Source organism: Urocitellus parryii, unplaced genomic scaffold (genome assembly GCF_045843805.1).
Source record: "Urocitellus parryii isolate mUroPar1 unplaced genomic scaffold, mUroPar1.hap1 Scaffold_71, whole genome shotgun sequence".
In the NCBI taxonomy this organism is placed as follows: Eukaryota; Metazoa; Chordata; class Mammalia; order Rodentia; family Sciuridae; genus Urocitellus; species Urocitellus parryii.
The window spans coordinates 560,929-580,306 of NW_027554142.1; positions in this window are offsets into that span (position 1 = coordinate 560,929).

Below are 19,378 nucleotides of genomic sequence, written 5' to 3' on the forward strand. Positions count from 1 at the left end.
ATGATAATTCTAGTTGCTCTGTATAGTCAGACACTCTCAGGTTTTCAGGTGTTTGCAATTCTAGTGGCTTTTTAGGGTGACTGTAATTTTAATTTGGTATTTCTTGATTCAATACGCTTGAGAATCATCTGTGAAGTTTTGTCTTTTGTGAATCTTTTGTGACGTGTCTGTTCAAGACATTTGCCTAATTCCTTCCTTCCTTCTTTTTTGTTACTTATGATTTTCTTATGTTTGGGAGTTTTCTTCACATTCTGAGTATAAATGCTTTACTAGTTTTAGATATCTCAACTTTTCTTATTCTGTGACATCCTTTCATTTTATGTTGTCTTCCCTGACTACTATGAAAAAAAAATGTCATTCACTTTTAAGTGCTTCTGTTTTGATTAAAAAAAAAAAGAAAAAGGAAAAAATTCCAAGACTGTGTTACTATGTATCCTTGGAAGGTTTTGCAGTTTTGTTTAAATATAAGCATATAATCCACCTCATATTGCTTTTTGTCTATTGGAATTTCCAATTTATTTTTATATAGATATTAACTATATTATTTCCTGAGAAAACTGATACTTTCCCACAATTCTTTCCTTATAAGTCTGTGTTTCCCCCCCCCCGCGCTTTTCATAATTAAAATGTCCTCATATGCAGGGGTCTGTTTAAGGGCTCTGCATTCTGTTTCCTTGGTCCCTTGTCTTTCTGTGCCAGTACCAAATTGCCTTGATTATTATGGCTTTATAAAATGTTTTAAAGTCTAGAAGAGTACTAATTTCAATCTTGTGAATATTTTAAAAGATCTTGGCTGTTTTCTTTCCATATAAATATTTGAACTAAATGGTTAAATGCCTCCCCCCCAAACTATTAAAATTTTGGTTTATTATAATTTAATTCATTCTACACATTATGAGGAGAATTAATCTCTCTATGATATTAATTTTTGAGTCTATGTAAACATTATTTATTTGAACTTATTTAGTTGTTCAATTCCCAATAAATTTTTTTAAATGTATTTGTTAGTAGGAATTTGACATTATTATTAATTATATTCTAAATACTTTTCATTGGGCTGGGGATGTGGCTCAAGCGGAAGCGCGCATGCCTGCGGCCCGGGTTCGATCCTCAGCACCACATACCAACAAAGATGTTGTGTCCGCCGAAAACTAAAAAATAAAATAAAATTAATCTCTCTCTCTCTCTCTCTCTCTCTCTCTCTCTCCTCTCCTCTCTCTCTTTATAAAAAAAAAATAAAATAAATACTTTTCATTGACATTGCTGGAACATAATAATTAGACTGAATTTTATGTATGGTTTTCTCTCTTACAACATTGCTAAGTTGTTTCTGATTCAAATATTTTACCTTAAAATTATTTTGAATTCGATCTTATAATCTTTTTGTGATATTTATACATTTCATATCCTCTTCTTGTCTTAGTATACTTAACAAACTTCAGTACAGTCTTCATTAGAAGCTGTAGTTAGCATACATGTTTGCAATCTAAAAATGAAACATTTAAAATTAAATATTACATTTATTATAAAGATCTGTAGATATTCTAATTTTAAGAAACTTGGAATCTGCTTACATTTCTATAATCAATTATTTTGAGTAACAAATGCTTCTTCCACCTGGGATGAGATGTTTATGTGATTTTTCCCCCTTTCATATCTTAAGAATGCAAAATGCTAAGGTGAATTTACTAAAGTTAAAAAAAAATCTTTTCTTTATATAAATCCAATAGTCAATGTATATTATCCTTTTTAAATACTTCACATCTGTTAAGGTCTGTAAATAAGTCAAAAATAACACCTGGTATTTTGCCAGAGAAATGTTAGAGTTCGTAAACAAGTCTGGATGGTGCCTGGCAAAATGTCAGAGGGAGTGGTTTGAGAAGTAACAAAAGTGAGCCATTAAGTGTGGAGATTCCTTATTGGTTGATTGATGTATCTAGTTTATGCTAATTAAGATAAGCTGTGCAAAATGTATAAATAGCTCTGTTGCCCTACAATAAATGGCTCCTATTCCTGCTGCATCAATCTACAGAAGTTATTCGTCACCCCCCGGTTATTATGCTGCAGCCGGACTGCGGCACACATCTATAAATTTGAAGACCTGATATATATTTTTTCACCTGTGTTCATAGGTGAGATAAATCTGTAGCTTTTGTTTTTGATGTTTTCCCATTAGGTTTTGCATCAAAGCCTGCAATTTTCAATATGGTAAAATTTTAATTATAATAGTTATTTGACTGACTGATTGTCATGACTCCCATAAAAATGGTGAGTTAATCGTCATAGGTAATTTAGATTTTATTTTTATTGAATTAGTTTTGTTAAATTTTACTTAGGTAGGATTTGTTCATTTCTTTTAAAATTTCAAGTATATTAAAATTTACATTGCATAATAATAGTTTTGTGATGTTTACAGGTAACTGCACCCCCCCTCTCTTATTTTTTGCTTATTTATTTTTTTGTGGCACTGGGGATTGAATCCAGGGGTGTTCTACAACTGAGCTATATCCTAGCCCTTCTTAAACTATTTTTTTTTTTACTTTGAGACAGGTTCTTTCTCAGTTGCCCAGACTGGCCTTGAACTTGTTTTCTTCTGCCTCAGCTTTCAGAATAGCTGTGATTACAGGTGAGCACCTCTGCACCCAGCTCTCTCTCTCTCTCTCTCTCTCTCTCTCTCTCTCTCTCTCTCTCTCTAAGAGAAAAATAATTTTAAAACATGTCACATCTCACCAGAAGGTTCCCCTATTTCAGGTCTCACTACTTAGAATGTCTTTTTTTCTACCCTAAAATATTCCTTGCTAAGGGTTGTGGGATTGCCATGATTTGCTTCAGCAATGGAGAATCTGTTTCTTTCTTGATGATTTCGCTAGAGAAATGTGAATGATGAAACAACTTGACCAGTAATGAAAAATAGAGAATAGGTTTGGATTTAGCATAACAATTGACATTATCTAACACACACACACACACACACACAGAGAGAGAGAGAGAGAGAGAGAGAGAGAGAGAGAGAGAGAGAGAGGTAGCAATTTAGTTAGTCTATTGCTTAAGTGCTTTGAATTGGAATCCTAAACTTGTAATTGGAAAAGTCCTGATTACTTCAGGGGAAAAGGGTGACTCTTTATTTTTTATTTTGGTTATAATTTATGCATTTAACAAGACTGCAGCGATGACATTAGTTTTTGAATCCAGTTGAGTGCTCTGTGGTCAGTAGAGAACTAGTGCATAACATTTTGAAGTAAGATATCTTTCCCTGATTTAGCTCAAACATGCACTGGCACAGGATAAAACATTCATTTCTGTAAATTAGCATTAGCATGTGCTAGAGGCCTTAACAAAAAGGTGAAGAGTCCAATGGTTGTGGTGGGATAGTAATCTGTTTCTCCAAGTCTGGATGAGGTTCATTGGTGTTCAATTTCTCAGGGAGGTAAAAGACATTATGAGCATGAGATTGTAGACTGAAAATAGACCAAGACACTTTTGTATGTGAATGACTGAAATGGTTTAATTAGATAACTTAGATATGTGTCTATCCAATGGTCAAGGAATCTGCAGTCATGAGACTTCCATGTACAGTAGTTCTATTATTGCAAAGAAGAGGAGAATTTATTTTTGGTAGACAACTTAGATATTCTGCTTGTTTTAGTTAGCTTTTATACTGCTGTGACCAAACAGACCTGACAAGAACATATTTAGAGGAGGAAAAGTTTATTTTGGGGCTCCTAGTTTCAGAGGTCTCAGTCTGTAGTTGGCAGACTCCATTCTGTAGGGTCTGAGATGCACCTTGGTTATAGAGTGTGGCAGCTGGGAGCATGGTACCTAAGAAGCAGAGGGAGAGAGTACTCCACTCTTCAGGGAAAAATATCTATACCCAAAAGGAAAGCCCCCAATGACCCAACTCCTCCAAACACAGCCTACTTGCCTACAGTTACCACCAGTTAATTCCTATGAGAGAATTAATGTACTTATTAGGTTAAGACTCTTATAACCCAGTCATTTGCTTCTAAGCTTTATTGTGTTGTCTCACACATGAGCTTTTGGGGGACACCTTATATCTAAAACATTATACTGTTGTACTGTCAATCAGTGTTTAAAAATCAATGTATATGTCAGAAACAGAAAGAAACGTAATAAATCCTTAGAACAGATTTTTTTTTAACATTTCTAAGAGTTTTCTATGGCATTGAAGGTTTATGATATGACATGCTTATAAGAAAAACGTTTCACAGTTCAGAAAAACTCCTACCACTTGCATGCCTTAAAAAAAATCATGTCACACTGCATTGCATAAAACATTTTATATATCCAATTTGTTTTCAAATCTAGTATGTGTTCTTGGCTTTAATGCTGATACCAGCATCTCATCACCAGGTGGTCTCTATTCATGTGATGACTGTAGAAAGCTCCTTAATACTCAGGAAACTGTTATTAAGTCTACCAAAATTCCTCCAGAAATGTTGAAGCAATTTTTCTTTAGGCCAGTATTGCCTGTTTATTTTACTTATATTGCATTTACAGGTCCTAGTATAATATTATACTGAAAGAATAATTAGAACATGGGTAAATCAGAAACTAGGTAAAAGAGATTATAACTTCAAAGACACATTTTAGAAAGGGAAAACAAATATTCAATATGCTCATTTGTATTCTGTGAACTCTATATATAAAAAAAAAATTTACTAGGATACATTGTAAAATTTGTGCCAGGTTAAAAACCGTCAAAAGAAGAGTTGTAGACATGCAGAAATGTTGAGTTAAAACAAGCAAAACAAAAGTGTGAGCATATCTCTTCTTATTGTTATCAGAGTATTACACACTTATTTTAGCATTTTACTTTTTTATTATTTATTTTTTGTAGTTGTAGTTGGACACAATAACTTTCTTTTATTTATTTATTTATTTTTACGTGGTGCTGAGGATCGAACCCAGGGCCTTCCGTGTGCGAGGCGAGCACTCTTCTGCTGAGCCATAACCCCAGCCCCAGCGTTTTACTTTGGTAGAGAGGTTCATCACAGTGTTTCCTTTTGTAGTGTCCGATCTCATTTTTATGTTTGTAAATCCATTTTGACTTGTTTTTTGTAACTGTTGAGAGACAAGTCTCCAGTTTCATTCTTCTTATAAGGATATCTAATTTTCCCATTATTGAAAAGACTGTTCTTTCTCTGGTACCCATTCTTAGTACCTTTTTTGAAAACTTGTTGGCTGTGGATGTGTGGGTTGTCTTCTAGGCTATCTATTTTATGCCTTTGGTCTACATGTCTGCATATATGACAAGACTTTGTTGTTTTGACTAGTACAGATTTGTAGTGCATATTAAAGTTAATGGCCCCTGTTCTTATCTTTATGCTCAATATTGCTTTGACTGTTTAGGGATTTGTGGTTTCAAATAAATTTTAGTAATTTTTTTTTAGTTTTGTGAAGAATATCATTATTATTTTGATAGGGATTGCATTGAAACTCTAGATTACTTTGGGCAGTATGAACATTTTAACAATATTGATTCTTCCAATCCATTTACATGGTATGTCCTGTTTTTTTGTTTTTGTTTTTGTTTTTTTGTTGTCTTCTTTCTTTTCTGACATTAATGTTTTAGTTTTGTTGTTGAGGTCTTTTACTTCTTTGGAGGAGTTTTAGGTTTTACTAAAAAGTTCAGCAAAAGATATAGAGGTTTCTGGAATACCTCCTGCTTCCACTTATGAATAACTTCATTATTGGCATCTCCTTCCAAAGTGGTACATGTGTTAACAATTGATAAGCCTGCAGTTATATATCATTACCATCCAAAGTGTTTAATTTATATTAGGATTCCTAGTTGGTGTTGTACATTATATGGGTTTGGAAATATTCATAATGACATTTATCCATCATTATAATATCATGCAGAAAAATTTCATTGCACTAAAATTCTCTTGCGTTTTACCCATTCATCTCTACCTTCCCCTTAACCCTTGACAATCACAGATACTTTTACTGTTGCAATAGATTTGGTTCTTTCAGAAATAATGTTGTAAATGAAGACTATGTAGGCATTCATGATTAACTTCTTTCATTTAGAAATATGCAGTAAGGTTAAATGCATTTAAGTCTCTTACATATCTTTTCATGGCTTGACAGCTCTTTTCTTTGCAGCCCTGAATTGCCTTCTATTGACTGTATGTTGCCACTATTTATTCACCCATTTAGTTACCTACAGACCTTTGGTTGCTTCCCAGTTGGGGCAATGATGAAAAAGCTGCTATAAACAGCCTGTGTATGTTTTGTGTGGATCTAAGTTTTAAACTTCCTAAAGCAAACACCAAGGAGAATGACTGCTGGTGAGAGCAGGTATGGTTTTGTAAACAGCTGCCAGACTGTCTTCCAAAGTGGAATACCATTTTGCGTTCCCAACAGCAGTGAATGAGAGTGGCATCTGCTCCCTATCCTCACTAAGTCATTGTTGGCAGTGCTGTGATCATGGCCAGTCTCAAAGGTCTGTGGTGACAGTGGTAATTTATTGTTGTTTAGATGTATTTAATTTTAAGTAAATATTATAGAACTACTTATGAACATTGATACCAAAGAACAATAAAGTTAACAATAATCTCTCTTACTTTTTAAATGTCTCTTTTTGCTTTCTATCATATGTTGTTAAATCTCCAAAACAAAATAAAAATAAATCTCCAAAATAATGATATTTATTTCAAATTAACTAAACTTCCAGCTTACTCTCTAGATATCTGGAGTATAACTGCAACTTAGTGGAATAGTCAATGTGTTAGTAAGCCATAAGCATGGCCAATATTTAGATAATATTTATAAATAAATCTTTATAAAATTATTGTCCTATAGTCTGATCACATTCATCATAACAATTTATCTTAAAATTTGAATAAAAACATATAATTTTACATTGATATCAAATATTGAAACATTTCTTGTCTTCACATGAGATTATTTAATATAAGCTTTTGAACTGGGCTATAATTGGGTCTTTTAATTTTTGCCAGAAAATGTTCATTTTCAACACTAAAACTTCAATATTCTCTCATTGCTCATATTCTTTATCACTCCCAATCTAACACACACACAAAAATATTAATCAGTGTGCAAAAAGCTTAACTTGTATATTTTTTCCTTCTTGTTTGTCAAAACTAATATCAGTAAGGGTTAAATCCGTAATAGTAATGTTCTGGTCCTACTTTTAATAAATGTAGTATAATAGCTTCCACTTGTTGCTACTTTCTGTTTTTTTAAAATTTTGTTTTGTTTTGTTTTTAAGAAACTCAATATTACGCCACCTTTCAGCTCCACTTTAAATATGAACCTCATCCCTCCTTAGCTCTTCTCAACTCTCAATACATGCTGCTATTGCCTGGCCGGCTCTTCAGTCTTGACTGTTCCTGTCTTCCATTCTTCTTACTCTTTCTCTTAGGAGTAATAGAAATGAAGCCAATACACTTGGTAGGTTTTAATATGAGTCTTCATACTCCTGATCTCAAACAAATTCATGTTATTAAAATTTGTTGAGACCCTCTACGAAGATTTGTTTATTTGTTTCTGTGGCTCTTATCTGGCAGAATCCACAAGATTAGAATTTAAAACTAACATTTTTCAAAAACATTTTTATTGCATTTGAATATAAATAGTATATTATGAAAAATAATAACTTTTAAAACCAAGTGGTGAGGTGAGTAGCTTTGTTTTACAGCTTGCCAATCTTCAATGTCAGCCTTAATAGAAGACAGATGGCTTTTCATCTTTGCTGCTGTGTTCAGTCTGTTGTGATATTATATATCACATAGCCTTTGGAAATATCCACTGCATTCTTGAGAGAGAACAGGAGTAAAAAGGCAAGTAAAGACTTATTATTATTAGAAAGCTCTTTTGACCTTGTGGACCCCTTGAAAAATTATGGAACTCTCTAGAAGTCCTTTGACCACACTTGGAGAACCACTGCTGTTCAACGGTGTTCTCCTGAGCATTCAATATATTTTATGCTTATCTCTCAACTCCACATCTCTTAAAACCAGTTGCTTGTGAATTTTTATATTCAGTACTACCTTAATGGATTGTTGATGCTACCAAGGTCGAAGTGTGGTATTAGAGATAACTCTAACTTTGCAAGTGTTATTCCCACTGCTAAAGAAGTCTTTATTTGCCTTTCAAGCTTTGCTCAAATGTCACCTTCTCTGTGACACATTAATCACTCACTTGTCTTCCTTTTTATGTTCTTCACACATACTTTCATTATTTTTTTACAACCAAGCAGGTATTAATTACAGGCTGCAAACCAAGATGTGTACAAAATACTACTTCATTTTCTTACATCAAACTTATTTTTATTGTCACCCTTAGCTTTTTAAGTTCACAGGAAATTCCATCTCAAGCACATTAGGGTCTCCTTCTTCCACCTAATTTCCCTCCAGAAATCGAAAGGGTTCCTTGGTGCCAGGGAAGGGGACTTGAGTTTCTGATAACAGTTTCCTCTGATGCTTTACCCACGCTTGTTCTCCGTGCCTGATCTCATAAGTGGGCTGGCATTTTCTAGCCACTCCCATGGCATGCTTGAGGTATTAGGTATCTGCTGAGGCTGGGGCACACCTGGCCACACAGGCATTCTTCTTAGATGTCTTGGGGACAGGCCCTCTCTTGTTACTGTTTGGGTTCATTATTTAGGGGAATTGCAATGTGTCTCTTGCTTTTTCAAGACCTTCATCATTTTTCAACCAAAAACTATTTTGCTTAGTGGCTCTAGGATCCACAAAAAACTGTATTCAGAATTATAGCAACTTTTTTTTTCATTTTTTCCTAGCTGTGTAACTATCCTAAATATATGACATATGGGACTCACTACTTACTTGAAAGCAGTAAAATGGTAAGAATCTGGCAGAGGGAAAATATAATAATGACTAACATACTAAAACATGTCTGCCCATATATGTACTGAGCATGCCTGTTTTATATATTGGACTGCATCTTTTAACCCCATCCCCTCAATGTGTACACAAACATGGATGCATACTCTGATGCTAGATGTGAAGGCCTTGATGTAGGCAGATTCTAGTACCAAGCATGATGACCAGCATATAATAAGCTCTCTAAAAGTGTTTATTATGGCAATCTAAAAAAAATATGTCTGAGGTTTTAACTATCCATGATTGTTTGTATCTTAATTTTTTTTTAAAAAGTTGTCTTCTTTAGTATTTGAAATGAGAAACTGAAGAATTAAAATCCCATATATACCATTCCTAACTATAGACTATTGATATCCTTCTCTAAGCATTTTAATATACTCAACAAGTTCTTAATATACTAAGGCCATTTACTGAATATCAATGCATGGCATCTTCCTTATTAAGGTGCTGAAAGGAATAATAAGTTCATTTGTGCCCTAGAACTGTTTATAAACCTAAATTTCTTTTCCAGGGCAAGAAAACTATAGCAATGTAGCATACTGAAGTATGCACACTCATTTTCTACTACAGTGTCTTGTGAGCATTAAATTTAATGTTTAAATAGCAAGTACAGTCTGCCATGGGTGTTCCCTGCTGTTCCATAGACGGCAGCCACGGACTCTGCTTTTTCATTTCCCTCTGTCTGTAGACCTTGTGGGTCTAGAGCACAGTGAATGACCATCTGGCTGTGAGGAGTACATTTCCTCTGTTTCCAGTAAATCCATGATAAATTCTCTCTTGGAACCATTCATTATTTATTTTTAGTCCTAGACTTCAAGAATTAACGTTTTAATTTAGAAAAAAAAAATTAAGATTTGTAATTCTAAATACGATCTTTATATTTTTTTATCATATTTGGAATCCTTATTAAAAATAATCAGGACTGGGGTTGTGGCTCAGTGGTAGAGCACTTGTCTAGCATGTCTGAGGCCCTGGGTTTGAACCCCAGCACCACAGAAAAATAAATAAATAATATAAAATAAAAATTGTGTCCATGTACAGCTGAAAATATTTTTTTTAAAGAATAAAAAAATAAAAATAATCATTTTCACCTGATAGCAAAATGAACCCTCATTGTTTGTAAGCATGATTATATTAAGTATGTGATAGCATTCTCTTTTCTCTGAAATTGATATGTACTTTTCTTTTTGAGATGGTTACAAAGATACTGAGCTTTTCCTCTATATTTTTCATGCTGAGTGATAGTACTTTCAGTTTCAAGATTTGTACAGTGATAAGTATCACTGAAATTCTGAGATTTATCTATTTACATTCACTGTTAACTTACCTAACTTAGTTCATCTAAGATTGTGTGCAGGTCAACTTTGACAAGTAATTTAGAAAGTTGTCATGCTTGACATGAGAGATTCTGTAATCATGGATTTTACACTCTATTAATTTTGTCAACTGGCTGTTTTCTGACATTCTAAAATAAATGTGAGCTGTATTTACTATTATTCAAAAGACAGATCTCTCAACTACTGCAAAGGAAAAATATTTCACTGGCTAGTGAGGATCTTTAACACAAATATTATATTCAGAAAGTTTAGTGGGATGATCTTTATAATCTCTGCCAATTTTATGTAATTGGAACCTCCTTTGGACATATTAAACATGACTGCTGTGTTGCTTCTTGGCTGAAAACAGTAAGAACAAAAAAATTAAAACTTCAAATCTAGTGATTTTAGTCTGCCTTTATTTCCAGAGGTTGCAAAGTCAGAGCAGTTTAGGAGACAAGCCTCCTCCATCCTGCCTCCTAGATTAGAGAGCCTCTTCAATGAGTCTTTAAAAAGAAGCCCTCTTCCAAAATAAAACTTCTCTACCAAAGCTGTTCAAGGAAGTTAAACTAGTTTGCAAGAAAGTGAGAGCAGCAGTTCATTAATTAAATCAGCATCTAACAGGAGTTAAGAATGAGTTCTTGGTAACCAGATGGCCTGGGTTTATCATCTTGTCTTTACAGCAGGACCTTGTTCAAATTGCTTTACTTCCATATGCTTGCTCAAGTGTAAAGTGGGGATAAAATGATACTCCCTCACCAGGCTGTTCTCAGTGAATGTGGTTTTATTTATTATTTATAAAACATTAGGAATTACTGTGTTGGCATGCATGATACACACTCTACGAGAGATAATTACATATAAATAAAGTCATTCATTGCTAAGATGTGCCAAGTATGGAGTTTCCAGGAACAAGAATGACAGGAGTGGAGTTTGTTCTTGTGGCCATTAGAGCATGTGGCAGCAGGGGATTAGTGCATGTGAGTAAGTCAGAAAGGGGGTGTCACTGGCCCCTGCAAGTGGGTCAGCTTTAATGGCTTCTTGTTCCCTGGAGTCTCCTTGTTTCCTCCACAGGCCTTGTTGATCTGGCCTCTGACGTTAGCAGCATTTCATTTTTCCTGTATAAACAGGAAGTGATTCCATTGCAGAATTCCTCACAGGAGAGCTGCTATAAGATACTTCATCTGTAACGTTGCTAACCTCCTCAGTACATTCAACGAGGCCTGCATAAATGAAAACTCCCGGCCCTTACATCTTTCTTCCCCATGACCCTATTAATTGTTGTATTCTTTTTCGATTTATCACCCCCATCCTTGTACATGTAAGCCTTGTAGAATATTGGGGTACGTCTTTCTCTTCTTATTCTCTGGTCATTCTGCAGGACTTAGAACAGGTGCATTCTAGTACCTAGAAGAGGTCTTAGTATTTGGAGGCACTTAATAAGTAATTAAGGAATGAATGAACAAAAAAATTAATTAATATGCCTGTGTGAATATTCAATGTTGGATAGATTTCCAGAAATTTGAATTACTTTGTCTAAATTTACAGATATTTTAATTTTATGATGTACTACCTAATTATCTTTAAAATGGATTTTACTAATGGACACTCTCATCAAAGATGTATGAGAGTGCACATTTCCATAAATTCTCCTCAATATATGACCTCAGTTGTATTGTTAGTCGATATGTGAAAAAAAATCCCTATTGATTTAATTTCCATTTCCTCGATATTGGTAAGTTTGAGCACCAAGTCTTTAAATACATACTGGCTCTTCATAATCCTATTTTCTGTGAAGAGGGTATTCACACATTTTGATCATTTTCCCTTTTATAAAAATTATTAATTTTGCAGGCAATCATTTTTTTCAATGGGTGCTGTTGATTATATATGGATTTGTGCCTCACAGCCTTTACAAAATCTTATTTCATAGTATTTTACCTGTAGTTTCATTTATATTTTTGATGTAGCCTATCTAGTCATCCATGAAGAATGTCTTTTTTTCTTTTTGCAAATTCTTATGCACTTAATTGTTAATATTTCAAATTTGGCAAGAGATTTTTCTTTTTTAAAGATCATGGATGGATATTTAATTTTATCATCATTTCTATTAAGAGGACTGTATTATTTTTCTCCATGAATATGCAGATAATATGTATTATATTAACTTAACTTTAAAAATATAAAACCACACTTCCATTCCTATATTGAACTCAATTTTGGTGTGACAATTTTATTATTATTGCTCTTTTACCTTGATTGATTCAGTTTGCTTATATTTTGTAGACAAATTTTGCAGCTGAATTTAACCATGAATTTTAAGTTGTTACTTATGACATTTTTTGTTAGTTTTAAATATGAAGCCAATACTAATAAAATAATTGATGTTTTCCTTTATTTATATTCATTTTAATTTCTCATTTTTTTCACATATTACTACATCCATTGATTCAGACAAAATTATGTATGTATGGATGAATGGATTTATGAGTATGTGTGTGTGATTTCACCAATCATTAAATCAACCCTCAAACCACATGGATAATCAAAATTTTAGCACTATTTGCAAACTAGAACCTAATTTTCCCACACATGTAAAATGTAATTTTTAAAAGGTATATATCATGGATATATTTCTGTGTTGTTTTGCGTTTTGTTTAGCTTTCATTTATGGTAACTCTTTTAATAATTTTAGCTTTGTAAAAATCTTTTGATTGTGGGAAGATTAAGATACCATGCCAGTGTTTTTTCTTCAGGAATATCTTGGATGTTTTATAACCCATCACTCTTTCATAAAATGGTAGATTGCCATATCCACTTATAGAGGGGAAGAAACATATTGGGATTTGAGCTGGAATTTAATTTTATCTAACTGTATTTCTGTGTGGGCAAGATTCAACATCTTTGTGATGGTGTGATTTTTTTTTTCCATGAATGTAAGTAGGACTTGTGTTCTTTAAATGTTTTTCACTATTAACATTCTGCATGCCATTTCTTTATTTTTTTATTAATTTTGTTTAGAAATATTTTACAGTGCGTGTTACTCTTTACAAAGTGATTTAGAATAAATTATCTGTTGATTAAAATGCATTTAATTTTTTAACCATGTTACTGAATGTGAACCAGTTTTAGTAACTAATAATTTGAATATTATTTAGTTTTCAAAAATGATAGTACTAAATCTTTCATATAATTGCAGTTGGTTTTGCTTTTTGGTTGATTCTTCCGTTTGTGTGGTATACTTCTGTAAGGTTTTGAATAAAGGTGAAGATAATGTGCATAACTTGAATTTTATATTACATCAAAGTTAATGATGGTAACTCTTCCTTATTGAAAATAAGATTTGCTTTATGAGATTAGTTGGACACTTTTGTGAGGCAAATTGATTCCTTCCTATTCATTTTACTAATGTTTGCTTGTTAACAAAATGAACATGTATGAAATTTCAGCAAGTTTTTTCTACATTTATTAAAATGAAATTTTTATTGATATACTACTACTGTGGTTGATGTTTGCACATAATCTAATTTTGTGCATTCCTATTCCTAATATAAACTCAACCTAATCATGTAGCATTTGGTTATGCTTTGCTTGACTTTGCTAATTTTATGTTTAGACTTATTATAGGTATGTTCATGAATGGGATTGGTTTCTTTTTGTTACATGTAGGGTGATATTCACTTGTTTTCTAGTCTCTAAATTGCTCTATAATCTGGAAGTAATCTTATCTTTGAAATTTGTTTGAATTGGCCTGTAAAGATACCTGGGCTTGGGGTGTCATGAGAATATTTTTAACAGCTATGCTATTTTCTTGAATAATTATGGTGCAAGTGAGATTTTAGTTTTCTATTTAATCAAATGGGTAGTTTTCAGTGCATTAGTAAATTTCATTAAACTTTTCAAAATGGTAGACATAAAATTTGTTTATTGTATTCTTTATCTTAAAATCTCTATCATATATTCTTTATGTCCTTCCTTCTTATTTTTATAGTTACTCAGGGTTTTTTTTTTTTGGATCAGTCCAACAAATATTTGTCTTGTTTAGTCATTTTCCACGTGCATTTATTGTTGTTTAAATAACCTACTTTGTTTTCTTTCATGCATTTGACAAGGAGCCACAGGCAAAGCATTATCTCAGGAAAACATTGACCAGTTTTTGGAAGCAAAGTGAATGGAGAAAAATTAGAAGCTTCACAAGACTGAAATGACTCCTGTTTCTAGATTCAAAGACTATTAAACACAATTGAAAATGGATTTAGGAAAATAATGAAGCCTTTGGATTTCTTAGCTAGATCATAAGCCTTTTAATAATTATCAGGTCCAGTGTGTGACATTCCCACTCAAGCCTGTTTTCTAGTTGGCTGTAAATGTTTTGATAATTTAAAATAATTACCTCAATGGGCCAGGGAGAAAAAGAATCAGACTTTGGTGCTATTATCAAAGAAGGAATTTTGTTATATCAACATGTTTGTTATTTGGTGCTATTATCAAAGAAGGAATATTGTTATACCAACATGTGCAATTGACTGGAAGGAAATATGTCCAAAGCCTGTTAATTTTTTGAGGTGGTTGTTTGTTCAAAGAAGTCCTAAGCTAAAATGAATAAATAAATAAAATTAAGAAAATGACTTAAGACTTAGAGTGACAAACTTTTGCATGGTGGATGGTTTGAAGAATAAAGAGCAGGTATTTCAGGAGGGAACTTGAGGCAGGGAGAACAAGGAGGTTTCCTTTGGCCAGGAATGAGGGTCTAATGAAAGAACTCTCCCCACAGCATTTCTCTTTGAGAAGGGGCTGTTTGTGGGATATTGTAGATACTGTTGGAGGTGCATTCAGTGTCTTCTCCCTGTTTTTCTTGATGGAATTTTTCTGTTGTAGTCATGGGGTTCCTGCTACCCAGTTGATACCACACACAGTGCTGGCAGTTTGTCTTTTTGGCATACATTACAGGACCATGATGGCCACATCTAGCCATGGAGAGGACTGCCCTATGCCCTGTGATCCTGAATTTTGAGCTGATTATAGAAATGGATGTTATTTTGAGATACCTTTTTTGAGGAAAGAGTGGGTATATACTGTCTATATGAGGAGGGTGCACGTGAGCATCTACCCTCAGGAGGGTGGTCTGGGCATAAATTGCCAACTGCCCATTGATGTGCCTTCTCTCCCCTCCTTGATCACATAGGAAGACTGTTTAAATTTCTCCTGTTTGTTTTTGTTTTTGTTTTTCCTGTGAGCAATGAAATACGAGCACAGTTGGATACCGTGTTCCAGCTTGGCTCATGACACACTCCCATGTATGTTCCTCTGAGCTCTGTTGGCTTTCTGTCTGGTGGAGACAGAGAGACCAGGGAAGCCCAGGATGACCTAAGTGCTGACGGCAGAATATCTACTGGTCATTTGGTGGAGGGTTTCTCTACTGGCCTGTTTAATGAGTAAGTAAGAAGCTTCTAATATGATTGTGCTTTTACGTATTTGGGACCCCCAAAATGGAGTAATTAGATCATCTTACCTAATAAAAGCAATATAATTAAAGAAGGAATAGGAAATCCATACATTAGTAATTCCTTCTTGAATGCAACATCACTTACTTCTAGCCTCACTTTATCATTTTTATCAACGTAACATTAGTAGCTATGCTACCTTAATCCACTATTTAATTTACTCTAATCAACATTATTTATGATGACAGAAGTAAAATTTTTGACTCAAATAATAAATTCAACAAAAAGAATAAATATATAAGGAAAGAGAGTACTAATAGTAGTGGGATCACAGAGTATGTAGAACTACAGCTTCATAATTTTATAAATTATGGGAATTTAAATGCTTTAAGATGTCCAATTCTCTACATACTTGTTAACACTTGAAATCATCTTTGTTTTCATTTTGTTATTCTGGTGGATATAGAGTGATATTGTAATCTAGTCTGCTTTGCTTTTCTCTAATGACTAGTGAAGTTGAACTCTTTCTATATTTGTTTTTGCCACTTGTTTTTTTTTTTTCTTTTTCCACACCTTCGATTTTTTCATATTGTTTTCTATTTTCTTTATATAAAGTTATAATAGTTTGCTAATAATCCATTTACTTTTTTGTTGTTTATATAAATATATTATTTACATTGTATATTAAATTTTTGGCATACAAGTGTTAAAGATACATTTATTTAAATTATAAATATTTTTATATAAATGTTTTTTCCCATTCTTTTTCTTTGGAGGGGATTGAACTCAGGGTCACTCAGCTACTGAGCCAATCTCCAGCTGTATTTTGTATTTTATTTTCAGACAGTGTCTCACTGAGTTGCTCAGTATCTTGCCATTGCTGAGGTTCGCTTTGAACTTGTGATTATCCTGTTTCAGCCTCCCAAGTCTCTGGCATTACAGATGTCTGCCAACACACTAAGGCCCATTCTTTTTTTTTAGTCATTTTTTAATTTATATATGACAGCAGAATGCATTATAATTCATATTACACATATAGAGCACAGTTTTTCATATCTCTCGTTGTATACAAAGTACATTCACAATAATTTGTGTCTTCATATATGTACTCTGGATAATAATGTTCATTGCATTCCACCATCATTTCTGACCCCATGCACCCTCTCTTCCCCTCCCACTTCTCTGCCCTATCTAGAATTCCTCTATTCCTCCCATATTCCCCCTCCCTACCCCACTATGAATCAGCCTGTTTATATAAGAGAAAACATTCAGCGTTTGATTTTTTGGGATTGGCTAACTTCACTTAGCATTAGCTTCTCCAGTGCCAGCCATTTACCTGCAAATGTCATGATTTTATTCTTTTTCATTTCTGAGTAATATTGCATTGTGTGTATATGCCACATTTTTTTAATTCATTCATTTATTGAAGGGCATCTAGGTTGGTTCTACAGATTAGCTATTGTGAATTGTGCTGCTGTATACTTTGATGTGGCTGTGTCCCTGTAGTATGCTGTTTTTAAGTCCTTAGGGTATAGACTGAGGAGAGGGATAGCCTGGTCAAATGGTGGTTCCATTCCCAGATTTTCAAGGAATCTCCATACTGCTTTCCATATTGGCTGCACCAGCTTGCAGCCCCACCAGCAGTAAATGAGTGTACCTTTTCCCCACCACCTTGCCAACACCTATTGTTGTTTGTCTTCATACTAGCTGCCATTCTGACTGGAGTGAGATGAAATCTTAGAGTGGATTTGATTTGCATTTCTCTAATTGATTGCAATGATGAACATTTTTTCATATATTTGTTGATTGATTGTATATCCTCCTCTGAGAAGTATCTGTTCAGGTCCTTGGCCCATTTATTGATTGGTTTTTGGGTGCTTAGCTTTTTGATTTCTTTATATACCCTGGAGATCAGTGCTCTATCTGATGTGTGAGGGGTAAAGATTTCCTCCCAAGATGTAGGCTCTCTATTCACCTATTCAGATTGTTTCTTTTGGTGAGAAGAAACTTTTTAGTTTGAATTTCCCATTTATTGATTCTTGATCTTAATTCTTGTGCCACAGGAGTCTTATTAAGGAAGTTGGGGCCTAATCCTACATGATGGAGATTAGGGCCTACTTTTTCTTCTATTAGACACAGGGTCTCTGGTTTTATTCCTAGGTCCTTTTCACTTTGAGTTGAGTTTTGTGGATGGTGAGAGATAGGGGTTTAAATTCATTTTGTTGCACACAGGTTTCCAGTTTTCCCAGCACCATTTGTTGAAGAGGCTATCTTTTCTCCGATGCATGTTTTTGGTGCCTTTGTCTAATATAAGATAATTGGAATTTTTTGGGTTAGTCTGTGTGTCCTCTGTTCTGTTCTATTGGTCTATCAATCTGCTTTGGTGCCAATATCATGCTGTTTTTGTTACTATTGCTCTGTAGTATAGTTTAAGTTCTGGTATAGTGATGCCACCTGCTTCACTCTTCTTGCTAAGGATTGCTTTAGCTATTCTGGATCTTTTATTTTTCCAGATGAATTTCAAGACTACTTTTTCTATTTCTATGAAGAATATCATTGGGATTTTCATTGAACTTGCATTAAATCTGTATAGTGCTTTTGATGGTATAGTTTTGATAATATTAATTTTGCTTATCCAAGAGCAAGGTAGATCTTTCCATGTTCTAAGGTCTTCTTTGATTTCTTTGTTTAGGGTTCTGTAATTTTCATTATATAGATCTTTACTACTTTGAGTATGTTGATTCCCAAGTATTTTATTTTGTTCTTGAGGTTATTGTAAATGGGATAGTTATCCTATTTTCCTTTTCTGAAGATTTGTCACTGATATATAGAAATTCATTTGATTTATGGGTATTGATTTTATAGCCTGTTACTTTGCTGAATTCATTTACTAGTTCTAGAAGTTTTCTGGTGAAACTTTTAGGGTCTTCTAAGTATCGAATTGTATCATTGCAAATAGTACCAATTTGAGTTCTTCTTTTCCTATGTGTATCCCTTTAATTACTTTTGTCTGTCTGATTGCTCTGACCCGTGTTTCAAGGATTATGTCAAATAGAAAGAGGTGAAAGAAGGCATCCCTGTCTTGTTCCAGTTTTTAGAGGGAATGCCTTCAATTTTTCTCCATTAGAATGATGTTGGCCTGGGGCTTAGTATAGAGAGTCTTTATGATATTGAGATACATTCCTGTTATCCCTAGTTTTTCTAGTGTTTTGGACATACAGGGTGCTGTATTTTGTCAAATGCTTTTTCTGCATCTATTGGGATGGTCATATGATTCTTATCTTTAAGTCTATTGATGTGATGAATTACATTTATTGATTTCCATATGTTGAACCAAGCTTGCAACCCTGGGATAAGTCCCACTTGATTGTGGTGCGTTATCTTTTTGATATGTTTTTGTATCTGATTTTCCAGAATTTTATTGAGAATTTTTGCATCTGTGTTCATTAGAGATATTGGTCTGAAGTTTTCTTTTTTTGATGTGTCTTTGCCTGGTTTTTGGAATCAGGGTGATATTGGCCTCAAAGAATTAATATGGATATGCTCCTTTTTTTTTTCTCTTTTCTGAAATAAATTGAAGAGTATTGGTATTACTTCTTATTTAAAAGATCTTGTAGAACTGGGCTGTGTAATCATCTGGTCCTGGGCTTTTCTTTGTTGGTAGGCTTCTGATGGTATCTTCTACTTTGTCTCTAGAAATTGATCTGTTTAAATTGTATATATC